Source organism: Pollicipes pollicipes, unplaced genomic scaffold (genome assembly GCF_011947565.3).
Source record: "Pollicipes pollicipes isolate AB1234 unplaced genomic scaffold, Ppol_2.1 Scaffold_4881;HRSCAF=5763_pilon_pilon_pilon, whole genome shotgun sequence".
NCBI lineage: Eukaryota > Metazoa > Arthropoda > Thecostraca > Pollicipedomorpha > Pollicipedidae > Pollicipes > Pollicipes pollicipes.
The window spans coordinates 24,087,762-24,100,328 of NW_023596576.1; the positions used below are offsets into that span (position 1 = coordinate 24,087,762).

Consider the following 12,567-nt stretch of genomic DNA (forward strand, 5'->3'; position numbering starts at 1 on the left):
TGATAAGGTGGCATCGTAAACGCTCCTGTGGTCCGTTCTTGATAAGGTGACATCGTGAACGCTCCTGTGGGCCGTTCCTGTACTGCGCATCCTGCGGCTCTAGAGTGTGGAGTGCGGAGTGGAGTCTTATCGGACCTTGAACACTGCGTGTTGTCTTGCGCCGTAAACCCGAGCTGAATGTCCCACCGACCTCGAGCCCTTTCAGAAATACAACCTCTATCAGTGCAGAAAATATTTTCCTGAGAAAGCCGGATCCGCCAAATCTATGTTTTTAACTTCATGGAGCTGGTTTGATTAAGGTACACCGAACACGGTTAGATGTCCAAAGAGATGAGGGCCATTAAAACGTCTTACAACTGTTGAGTCGGTGTCACAAGGGAAGACGTGCGATTCAAAACGCCTTTTCCAGGCCAAAAACATAAACACACAACAGCAAGCTGGTGTTTGGTTTGCAATGTACGGTATTTCGGCTTACCGCAGTGCGTGGTGCTTTCTATTATTGTCATGGTTTGCAATGCATGGCATTTTTAGCTTACCGTCTCGTAATGCTACGAGGTAGATAGCGCACCGCCATATTCGTGCGCGTTCGTGATACCAGCCTAGCACAGTACCCAACCTTGAGCGAAAAGTCGGCAGAAATATAAGATCGTACGGCGTGAATAGCTAGCAAAAACAAAAACAAAAATCGTTATGACTAGGAGCAGCTGATGTGACTTCCTACGAGCGTAGCTAAAACAAAATTGTCCAGGCTCCCATTCTGTAAAGGACCTTGATCTTCCATTAATTTCGAATAATGTTTAGGAGCATGTTTCAATCAAGAAACCATTTATTCAACCCCACCAAACGTAGAACAATTCAAACGGTGCACTTTTTACACTTCTTACTTTAGTTTACGTTGCCAAGATACATTGGCTTAAACCTCTGTTGTAAAACTCGTACGTCTGCAGCATTCTGGCCTCAGCCAGACATCATGTTTAGGACAAAACTGTGCTCAATGTTGTGTAATGAGCGAACGGCTTGCAGAGAAAGTGATATCACGTGAATCAAGAGCAGAAATGTTTTGTTTGGCAGCTTTGTTCGTGTGCACTACTTGACCCAATCTACTATACAAAATTCGGCGTGTGAATGATGAAACTGCTTAAAGCAGGCTTACTTACAAGCTGCTCAAAAACGTTATGCATACCCTCATGTGTGTAGTTGTAACCCAACATGCCAGTATTTCTGACAAACGCAGGCTGAATGCGTTTCAACTATGTGAGCGCTCCGGCCTCCGCCAAAACACGCACAGTGAGATGCACTGCCACGGGAGGCGCTCCGTTATGTAGTGCACAGGCCAAACCGCCTTGTCAGCAGCCGACCAGCCATTACCATACAAAGACCGCTAATGGCTTCTCTGAGCAGCCGTCTGTTCATGTATTATGCATTCAACTGTGGCGGGTGTTGGGGCTGGGGCCGGGACATCGTCTCAGCAGGTGGGGACGGCCGCGAACTTCTGTCGGCCGGCAGCGCGCCGCCGTTCGTTCTCCCCATGCATCATTGAAGAGATCGGCAGCTTCAGCTACGGAGCTGAGCTGGGCGCCGTCCGACCGTCAGGCACACGTGGCGCGGTCCGAGACATGTGGCTCGCGTGGTGCGGTCAGAGACATCAGGCTTCCGTGGTGCTGTCAGAGACGTGTGGCTCGCGTGGTGTGGTCAGAGACATCAGGCTTGCGTGGTGTGGTCAGAGACATCAGGCTCGCGAGGTGCGGTCAGAGACATGTGGCTCGTGTGGTGCGGTCAGAGACATCAGGCTTGCGTGGTGTGGTCAGAGACGTGTGGCTCGCGTGGTGCGGTCAGAGACATGTAGCTCGCGTGGTACGGCCAGAGACATCAGGCACACGTGGTGCGGTCAGAGACATCAGGCTTGCGTGGTACGGTCAGAGACGTGTGGCTCGCGTGGTGCGGTCAGAGACATCAGGCTTGCGTGGTGCGGTCGGAGACATCAGGTACACGTGCTGCGGTCAGAGACATCAGGCTTGCGTGGTGCGGCCAGAGACATCAGGTACACGTGCTGCGGTCAGAGACATCAGGCTTGCGTGGTGCGGCCAGAGACATCAGGTACACGTGCTGCGGTCAGAGACATCAGGCTTGCGTGGTGCGGTCAGAGACATCAGGCTCGCGTGTTGTGGTCAGAGACATGTGGTTCGCGTGTTGTGATCAGAGACATAAGGCTTGTGTGGTGCGATTAACATCCATGTGGATCAAGACCACCATGCGACGTGTGAAGTAAACGGGGAATACGTATTATGGCATCGTCGCTGAAAGTGTCACTGAGCGTTCATAGTCACGTTACAGAATCCGCAAAACCGGTTTTGCCTTTGCCTTTGGCGAAAATTAACGGAATATGATAATTAGATTGAGAAGGGTAACAATCCAATTGCACGTTTCCACAGGATTCATATTGGTTGTACGAATGTAGTGAAAATGTTGGCCCGGTTGTGGCATTTGTGCAAGTGAGGTTACCCCGGTCCAAAGGACGAAAAAAGCTTGAGTTATCGTCAGGTTAGGTCAATAAGCTAGGTCACAGGTCAATGACTAACTCGTCATAGCCTTAAGTCTTCCCAGCCCCCCCCCCCCCCCGCCCTGACACCGTTGTGTTACACCGTGCACGCCGCGTGCGTGTGCCGTCGGCGCGCCAGCGCGGCTGGACGACACGCATCTCTGGGCGCCGTGCCCGACGCCTGCCACCAGAGGACGCCCTCTCGTTCCGCTGCAATCACCGGAGCAAGAAGCGCTGCGAGCCCGGGATCAGTATTTTTGTATCCGCGAGAAATAGTCTTTTAAAGCCCGCGTCAGCTGAAACGTGCCTTGCTACGCGGCACACGTACGGCAATTTACACGCTACATTGGGCCCTGATGCCGGGACCGTAAGTGAGAACTGCCGACAGACTTGGCCAGAATATCCGCTGGGCGAGGGGAGCACGCGCTGTTTGAACTTGCTGCTCGTCATTTCAAGTTTAGAAGCAAACCAAGCGCCGCGTTTCGAAATATGGACATTGTGAGCGTTGAAGGTGTTTGCGTTTCTGTATACGTTTCCTGACAACAGCCGAGCTTGGGAGATCCCATTTAATGTATACAAGCATAGCGTAAGTTTTTCAGGGCATTAGCGAGGAGCATTATTCACATAGATAAGGCAGTAGTATTAGCCTTTTTCCTCGGAGAAAAACCAGGAGAATGGAGATTTAGTTGGGTTGATATTTCGGCAACATGCCTTTATCGAAACAATAGAAGTGAATACAGAATTAACTTCTGCTATTGTTTCGATAAAGACATGTTGCCGAAATATCAACCCAACTCTATCTCCATTCTCCTGGTTTTTTCTCCGAGGAATAAGCCTAATACCAATGTCTTATCCAAGCATCAAGCATGAGTGCTCCTACCGAAATCGTGTCGGTGCAACGCTGGTCGCTCTGCTTTGCTTTGAGAGTCTTTTTTCCAGTGCTAAACTCGCAGCTTGTGATTTGCAGCTTTACGGAACGATTTCGCCCCGGTATTGGTATTGTAATAAAACAATTATTCTGTCCCACCGTCGTCTCGTGTACTGGTCTGCAGGCAACGGCTTTCGGTCCATTACCCACCGCGGCCGAATGTTCTCCTTTCAATGGCTGGGACTCGAACCGAGTGCCCTGAATACGAGTCGAGCGCTATATCCTAGGGCTGACCGGAGAGGGCAACGCCATGCCGTTTTGACTTCTTTAAGTTCGTCTCCAAAACGTTCGGAGCTTTGTTCGTAAATTAGGCGTTATTTCGGGCTAATGTCTATACTTGGTGTACTGTTTGGGCTGTTGGCTGATATCATGTGTGCTATCTCCGTGTTCATTCTAACTTTCCGGTGTTGCTCTCTGTCGATGATGGCCATTGCATCATGTAGCATGTTCTTTGAGCATGTCCAGGGGTACAGCCATAGCCTTGGTTAGGGTGGCACAAGGTTCACAAATGCCCCATAATTGCTGAAGTCCCTCCTCAAAAAAATTACCTGATAGGGCCCATTTGTATGCGAGAGGGCATGACCTTCTCCGTTTTGCCCTTAAGTTTACCCTTTTTAACCGGAGTAGGAGCCAGATGGCACCGAAAGATGCAGCAGGTACTTTTGGTATTTTGAAGTAAATAAACTTAAGGAAGCGAATATTAAATGACTGCGTTGAAAAATCCGACCGTGCTACTTATTTCACAATGGTTCAGTGAACCCCTTCTAACCGATAGAACTCAGAGGCTTTGCCGGATCTTTTATCGGTTTCAGAGATCTTGAGGACCCCGTAAACGTAAATTGCAAACTGCAATGGGGTCATGAATAACCCATCTTTGGCTGAGAATGTTCAGCCTTCAGTCAGAACCGGTTAGTGACGCAAATAATGTACCAAAGCATCCGCAATTAGCCAATGAGACCAGCAGGTGCGCTCGCAACTCCGCGACACAAAACCCCGCCGGCCGGCGTCGCAGCTTCCACGGACCGCGCGGGGTTGGCCCGCCGCTTAGCACGGGACGACCAACTGATCGATCATGTGATGGCGTATTTGAAATAAGTACGCTTAATCATTTTTGTGCATCAAATCTTACGGTTATCAGGCAGTCTGGGCGTATGTTTCACCTGTGTCATTTTTGAGTTGGTAATAGGAACGCACTAGCATTTACAGTACTGCGAACAGGTGCTGGAGTGTGGTGGAGATGGAAGAGTGAATGTAGAAGCTCTATTTTCGTGTTGTTCTAACTGGTAAGCTGTTCAGAGGACGGTCTCAAAATCATGAAGGTGAAATATAGACCCCAGTCCAGTCTTTGAAGACGACGAATTGACGATTTGAAGACTTTCGGAAGCGTTATTCACGGCGGTCGTTCTCGCGCGCCCAGTGTCGGCTGCCTGATGTTACCTACAGCGGCAACGCCGTTCAGCTCTGCGGAAACTGCTGTCCCGGCCATTGCTGTTCTTGCTCCTAGGATTGCGAGCGTACAGGTTCAAATATCGTGTATGTACTCTGTTTTATGAACGGATTCTGCAAAAGGATGGACGTTCTCAGTGAAACATGGGTGGGCTTTTCCATTTCTGTCCTGCTTTCGGTCCGCTCTATTGAACACAAGTGAGAGCCCTTACCTTTTTCGGGCAAGGGGCCCGTGGGCGGATCACTAGAGGCATATTACCGTTCCTGGCCAAGGGCCAGGTCCCTTTGCGTCCCAGCAGGGTGCCCACCGGCTGAATTCTGGCGACACGGAGGTGAGGGTCCCTAGTCGATCCGGAGGCCCTAAGAGGGGGACATACATCGATCTCCTCCCTGACGCAGAAAGCTCTCTGTGCTGGGCAGTTGGCCCCGGATCGACGCAGGAACCCTCACTGAAGCAACAAGATCCCTTGTCGCCGCAGTTGGTCCGGTAGTTGGCAGGGAGACTCCAGCTCGGCTTAACGGGCCCTTGGCTGAAATGGGGTGGAAGCCCCCCTCCCTTCCGTACTGGAGACCCTGACTGATACAGAGCCCTTCCATTTCGTGTCACGTCGCAATCTTCCCCTGGCAGTGTGAAAGGGCGCCTTTGTTGGTCTGGCGTTCGCTGCCTGTCTGACCACTGTCTCCTGCCTGACTGACCAGCGCTGCTGTCCGATGGTTCAGTGACCCTGTCAATGTCGCTCTACCATTCGCCTTGAGCGTGCTCCATCTCCTGTGCACTCCTCACCTCCCGGCGGTGACCAAGTCACTCCAAAGCGAGCCTGCTCCCACCCTGACAAATGCTACCAGCCCAGATTAAAGGCAGGTATTTGATCCCAAAGCCAAACGAAGACATTGGTTCAACAGCACAGAGTGAAATATAGTGCTCATCCAATGCGCACGACATCCACCTTCAATGACAAAGGCGCAGGCGGCGTGAGATGTTGCCGCACAAATCGGCCGGGCTCTTAAACGTAATCGCAGATACTTCGGATGATTAATTGCACACTAACAAACCTGACGAAAAGGTGAGCATTCGTCTCTTCTGACCCCAGGTCAGAGGTCTCTGTTCGCTGTCGCTGGCCTAATGCCAAAGGTCGGCCAAAAGCGGCGCCGGAAGACCCGAGGCGACTCGGCGCCGATGCACTCAGTCCAGCGTAATTCCATCACGTCAAGTTGGCTGGAGAAGTTGACTGGGCCCGTGATCAGCATGCGTGAGTCGACACGCTGCAGCTATATCATCACCGCACTGAAGATCGTCGCTGCGGTGCTGCTCCGATCGAGCATGTCTATGTAGTTCTCTGAGAAGTCATGGCTGTGTTTGCCTTTTGGTCGACAAAGGGGGGAAGGTGTGGTGTCCTGGCGTCATGCTCATCGCTCCTGTTTTGTCAGACTTGTGTCATCTGTCTTAAAACAGGAAGGCTGCGAAACGTAGGACGGGGTGTACGTACCAGGGGAATAGTGGGACGGGGTGTACGTACCAGGGGAATCGTGGCAATGGTCAGCGTGCACGCTACGTAGCTGCCCAGTCCCGTAAAATAGGAGCGATGCGTCGCGTAGCTGATTTTCATGCTGGTACGCTGCATCACCCCCGTTTGTTAAGCTTTTTAAGGCTATTAAGCCAACTGAAGTGAATGGGCTTCATGAACCGCATGAGCTGATTTCCAAGTCACTTCTGTTATGTCTCTTGTGCCTTGCACTCCTTGTTCTCTAGCATATAAACCTGTCGGATTGGAGAAGTCACGGCCTTAAACACGATGACGGTGCTAGCAGAGCATGGGCGTTAGAGGACATACTATATGATTATGACAACTATCACTATAATATAGCACAAAAGTAATAAACGCGGTAATAGAACATCACAAGATTATCATGATATAGTATGATAATAACAAGCATGGTAGCAACGTAGTGCAAGTCAGGTTTAAGAGAGCACAACCCTGCAGCTTTCACCAGTTTTGGACTGCAGTGCTGAGTGACCCATTACGCGGTGTTGCAGCTGCCCGGTAGCGTGCAGCTCGCCCTCCCCGTCCTGACGGCCACCGTTGCTTACCGTCCGGCCGGCCGTCCAGCTCTCTCGCTCTCAGTCGGCTGCGGGCCGGCCGCCGCCCTTGTTTTCCTCCTGCGCCGCCGCCCGTAAAATGGGTGAAATATCAAGTGAAATAAAATGAAGAAATCTGTCCGTGGACAGACAAGGGTGCTGTCAGCGGCGAAAACGGAGGCAAAATGAGCGGTCACGAGACGGGCTTGGCTGAACGAATTCGCAACGGCTCGTTATGGCTCGGCTGGTGAGGGGGGGGGGGGGGGGCTGGAACCGGGACTGTGTCAGCAGTGCGGGCTCTCAGAAGTCCAGTCACAGGCTATCCTATCGACAGTCCCGCGACGGTATGGGCCAGCCCCGGCTAATAAATTTTACAGGGGATGCACGTCGGACTGTAGTGGGGCGGGGAAGAGATCAGTCATGTTACGCTGGACATCATAACGACATGCCATTCGGTCCCAATCTCAGAAAATAACGTCAATCTACATCAATGGCACTTTCCATAATCAGATGAAATACATTACCATGCAAGGCAAGGTACAATACGCATCAGGGAATCGGTCACGGGGTTATCTGACTCATCACGTACGTTACCACTATCCTGCTCGCATGCCCTTCCACTTCATGAAGGACACCATGGCGACGCTAAAATTGTTTTCACCGGTCACGAACACGCGCGGTGCGCTTCTGTGATCGCGTTCAGTCTTTCGAGCAGGCGTTTTGTGTCAGGATTGCTATTTCTTCTTCCCCACCAATGCCCCTTGATTCACAGCATAGCACCACCTCTTACAGATTGCGACTTTAGGCTAATAATCCGTTACAAGCCGTAGTAGTCTACGTTCTACTTGCATGCTAAATACCCTGCTCAATTCAGAACGTCCATCGTTTTTCGGACACAATTTATCGTCTAAATTTCAATAAAATCATGCGCAAGGCACGGAGTGAGGTTTTTAACAGCGATGTGCATCACATGGTTGATTGCGAATCACATGTCATCACGTTGTTGGGTGTGAACCGTATGTTATCATCATTGGATGTAAATCGTGTGTTATCATCACATTTTTTAGCTCCCCGAATGGACTTCAACGAGTCGATAAGACGCTACAGAATGGAGGAGCTGCTCGTATTCTGTTCTGTGGCAGCGGCGCCTGTTCTTGCGTGAATGCCTCAGAGTAGAGAGATCACATTCACACTGTTCTGCAGTGAGCAAGAAGCGCTTTTGAACTAGGGTAGGAGTGGAATATTCCATCGCAGACTATACCGAAATGAAAAATTTAATTCACAAACGTTGGAACTTATGAGTCAGTGAGAGATGCTCCAGTAAACAAAGACATACATTTCGAGCCGGCATGAACGCAGCATCATAAACATGACAAACGCGTTTCTGGTTTTTAAGCATCTCAGGTTATTACAGTGAAACAAGATACATTAAAGAATAGTAATTTTGTAATAGTGTGATGAGCATCAAAACCATGTCACACGAATGTTTCGTTGCTGCACTTTTCACTTGCCTTCCACAGGATTTTTAACACAAAACAAAGCAGAAGGAATTCAACAACACAAACAATAAAAATTTCAACAAGCTTAAAGCATTCAAACAAAAAGCTTTAGACCCTTGCACATCAACACACCACCAAATCAAACACAATAGACTTGTCTTAGGATTCTGTTAAGATGGGGTCAGGAAATGCAACTATTATGCCACTGTTTCTTGCAAAATACCAATGATTATTTCCATGAATGCAGCCTGACTAAGCCTAACCTAAAAAAGTTTTACCTCATCTAACCCTGCCTAAGCCATTGATGTCACAGCAGTATTTGTGAGTCACTGATTCTTGCAAAATTTCTACTGCTACTTGTCATGCAATTAACCAGATTAACATAACTTAGAATAGCCCATATGTTCAGAACAGCATTTTAGCTCACCTGACCTATCTCTTGACTGCAGCAATTGTGATAGAATTAAAATGCTTATTTTTGGCTGGTTTCAACTTGCATTTTGGTTCAATCTATTTGTGTCAGTTTGTTAATACCAGATAAAGTTGACAGCACACAAGTCAAAACCCTCAAGTCACTTTGAACAACTTATTCTGATTGTCATGTGTAGCCCCTGTCAAGGGTAATCATGGGTATGCTTCACAAATTATTCTCTTTTCTCCAAATGTAACAAAACTTATAGATGGCCACGGAACCAGGTTTGCTGCTTGCCTTTTCAGCTGCAGCAAAGGCATCCATTTAGGTTTCATCATTCATATTTAATGACATAAAGTTGGCTCAAGTTGGCTTCACATTTTAAATGGAAAGGTCTGACTATTTGCTAAAAACTGATATCTACCTCATATTGTAACTGCTATGCAGCTCAGATTGTTCCTGTGTTAAAAATATGGTGCATATCTACAGTACAGTTATTTCCTAGTTAATGAACCATGGCAACTATGGACAAGATCTCGTGAAAATAGACATTAGGGGCCACTTAAACAAATTTTAGGCAAATTATCAAGAGCATGGACAAAACTAGCTTAAATACATGTCTTGTGGCATCATAATTTGTCTTACAGACAAGATATGATGGACTAAAACAGAAAATGGTTAAATCTGTTTGCAAATCATGTGTCAAAAGCAGGCAAGGTCAGCAATTAGCTGCTCCACAGGGAAGATTTCTGGCTTTTTAAGAACAGGTTTCTTTCTGCTCCCCCCCCCCCCCCAAACAAAAAGTCAGTATCTTTCGCATGGTATGCTAACGGAGAGGGTCATCCAACCCGCCAACAAAATGTAGATAAATGCGAAATAAGTAAGAGGAGGCCTGGATGACAAAACAGTTTCTAACGGCAGAATTTTGGTACCAAACACTTTTATATTAGCCGCGCCAGCTCTGTCCCAAGGCTATGTACGACAGGATAATGAGACGTGGTGAGGCAGTGGAACTGGAATGGCTTAGATTTAGCATCACTGAGCCCCGCCATGAACCAAAAGAAGCGGCTAACTGGGTACTCATCGGGACAAAAATGGCGGTAAAAATCAGCTCCGTGGTTCAAATTGTCTTTTTCATTCCCTATTAATTGTTCGCTCTCAGGTACATACCAAACATGTTTGGGCGACTGGCGAATGAATCCGATTTAGGTATGAAATATGTGGAACGTAGCGTTTGGGGTATTTTGCAGCGAAATTATTTAACATGTCAATCCTTAGATGATATCTTTAAAGGCAATCGGAAAGGAAAAAATGAAATTGTATAACATTCGTATGGTGCCAAGAAAGACACTTATAGTTGTTTGGTCAAATTTCCTTCTCAACTCATTTGAATAACAAGCTGTGAAAAAGAGTCATCTATTGTATTTCATCTAGAAGGCATTTCTTCAATTTGTCATCTCTTCATTTCGGGAATGGTGCAACCTTGGAAAATGATTTATGGGTTTGATATGTGTGGTTGGACATTATCAGATAGGAGTGAAAAGTACGCATAAAATATGGGGAGTGTGTGAAAAATTCCTGCTGACAGGGTGCTGTTTTCCACCCAAGTCGGCAATCCTAGGATGCAGCATTCCTGAGCCACAGGAAAGGCTTTCTGCCTAGCTCATGGTGCCCAGCATCTGTCTCTGATAGCCGTCATTACATACTGTTTTGCATCGCGGCGCAGCCGATCTTGGGCTCCCATTACCAGAAGTCACAGGAATGCATGTTCGTTTGGAGGCAAATACGGATGCTTCACACCGCGGTCAAAATCCCATTTATGCATCTTTCCATTCAGCCTGAGGAATTCATCCAGTTAGAAGAGGTTTAGACTGCAGTCTTCCATTTGCTTCACTCAGAACTTTCGTTTCCTTTCTCATATTTCCTTTAGGACATGGCATGTCTAACAGAACCACTGCCTGCTCAAGCTCTTCTGCACCCAAGAGCATGGATCATTGTCCTGGCGTTCGTGAGCTGTGCATCCATCTGAGGACCAAGGCTGTTACTTGAGGGAGCCGAGTTAGACTGCTGAATTTCTGTGCTGTGAGCAGCAAATTGAGTTCAGATGCTTCATCAGGTATCTAACCGAAGGCGCCAAGCGGCCGCGTCCCGCTGTTTTCATCCTTTCACTGGGCTCCTCATGGAGTGAGCTGGAGCCAATAAGAACCATGCTGTTGCAAGTATTCATAAAATTTTCTGAACCGATGCGCCACCTCGTAGGAATCCTGTAGAATTTCTGATCCAGGATAGTGGTGCCAGCTTTGCGGGGAGACAGTCCCTGCATCTCGATGACACTGCAATTCACAAAGACACTCCATCGGTTGGGACGACTTTGATGTCCGGCAAACGCCACGGCACATGAGGTCCACAAGTACGTCGTGCTTGGCGTTTTAGGCAGAGATCTCCGGGCGACGTCGGTCACTCTGGCGCAAATGGTTGTGACCATCAGCTCAAGCCGAAGAGGAGACAAGAGCTTTGCGGAGTGCGACGCAAGGCTCGGCCATCATCAGCCTATTGTGCGCTGCAGACCCGTCAGTCCAGCTATTGGTATATTCTTATGTAAATAGGCGCACCGTGGGCATCCTTGCTGGCGCCGCAGTGTGTAAATCTCGAACAGACACGTTCTTCTCGCCGTATATTCGCGGTATGTGCTGCACAGCCGCCAGGTGTTTCAGTTGATGCGGTCATGTATTCCATATCCCGCTGAGGTTAGGCGAGAGCTCCATGTCTCATCGCGCTCCTTCTAGGCAGGGGCTCTGCAGGAACAATGTCGATTAGGTGGCGTAAAGGGATGGAGGTCAAACCGTTCGAAAACCCAGGCTGATATTGTCATGACGGCGCGCTTCGTTTCTGATACATCAGCTGTCAGTTTTATGGGTGGGTCATATTGGACTCGAGGAAGTAGGCTACGGGTGATCAGAAAACGCCGAGAACGCTTTGATCATCATAATGATTACCAACGCCGAAGGCCCCCTTGGATTAAGCAGTTTTCCCCGGATATGCTTATGGCCTGCTTTCTATTTCACGTGGTCAGATTCATCCCGGCAGCTCTGAAAATCGCCGCTGCGCACCTGTGCAGTACTTTTACATGCTTTAGGCCGTTTTCTTCGCACAAGAGCAGATGCCTCCACACGGTCGGTTGGAGTCAGAACGGTAATGCGGTCACTCCGAAGATCACTCATGCCATCCGGTATACCATGGGCTCGTCACCAGACTGGAACTCCTTCCAGAAAATATCGTCTTCGTTATTACGTAAGTTTTTCAGTGCATGTGCGGCGAGTATCATGAAAATATATGCGTCGGCTGCATGCCTTTATCGAAACGAATATCCGTAGCAAACTTTCTAACTTCATTAGGTAGCTAGAGCTTCCTGCTGATATTGCTTTTGATAAAAACATGTAGCCAAAATGCCAATTCATATATCTCTCCATTCTCCTGGTTATTTTACGAGTAATAATGCTATTAGTACTGTATTATTAAAAACGTTCACATTGCCCTTCTCAGAGAGTAGCGTTGTCTGGATGAAGGCGTTTCCAATGTCTGCAGACACGACCAATGGCTCCGCCCAAATATCATCAGAATATCGTTCAGTTCGGCGATCCGGTTGGGCCCGATCCAGTCGGGTTT

At 48.5% G+C, this 12,567-nt stretch overlaps 1 long non-coding RNA gene across 1 annotated transcript; it reads right to left on the reverse strand.

Annotated features, from left to right (window-relative positions):
• Window positions 1–1,580: 1,580 nt before the first annotated feature.
• Window positions 1,581–7,127, reverse strand: LOC119101577 (uncharacterized). The gene is made up of 3 exons (XR_005094583.1): window positions 7,003–7,127; window positions 6,431–6,672; window positions 1,581–2,106 (listed from the first exon to the last, which is right to left on the reverse strand). It is a non-coding gene; the product is annotated as an uncharacterized LOC119101577 (long non-coding RNA).
• Between the last annotated feature and the right edge of the window lie 5,440 nt (window positions 7,128–12,567).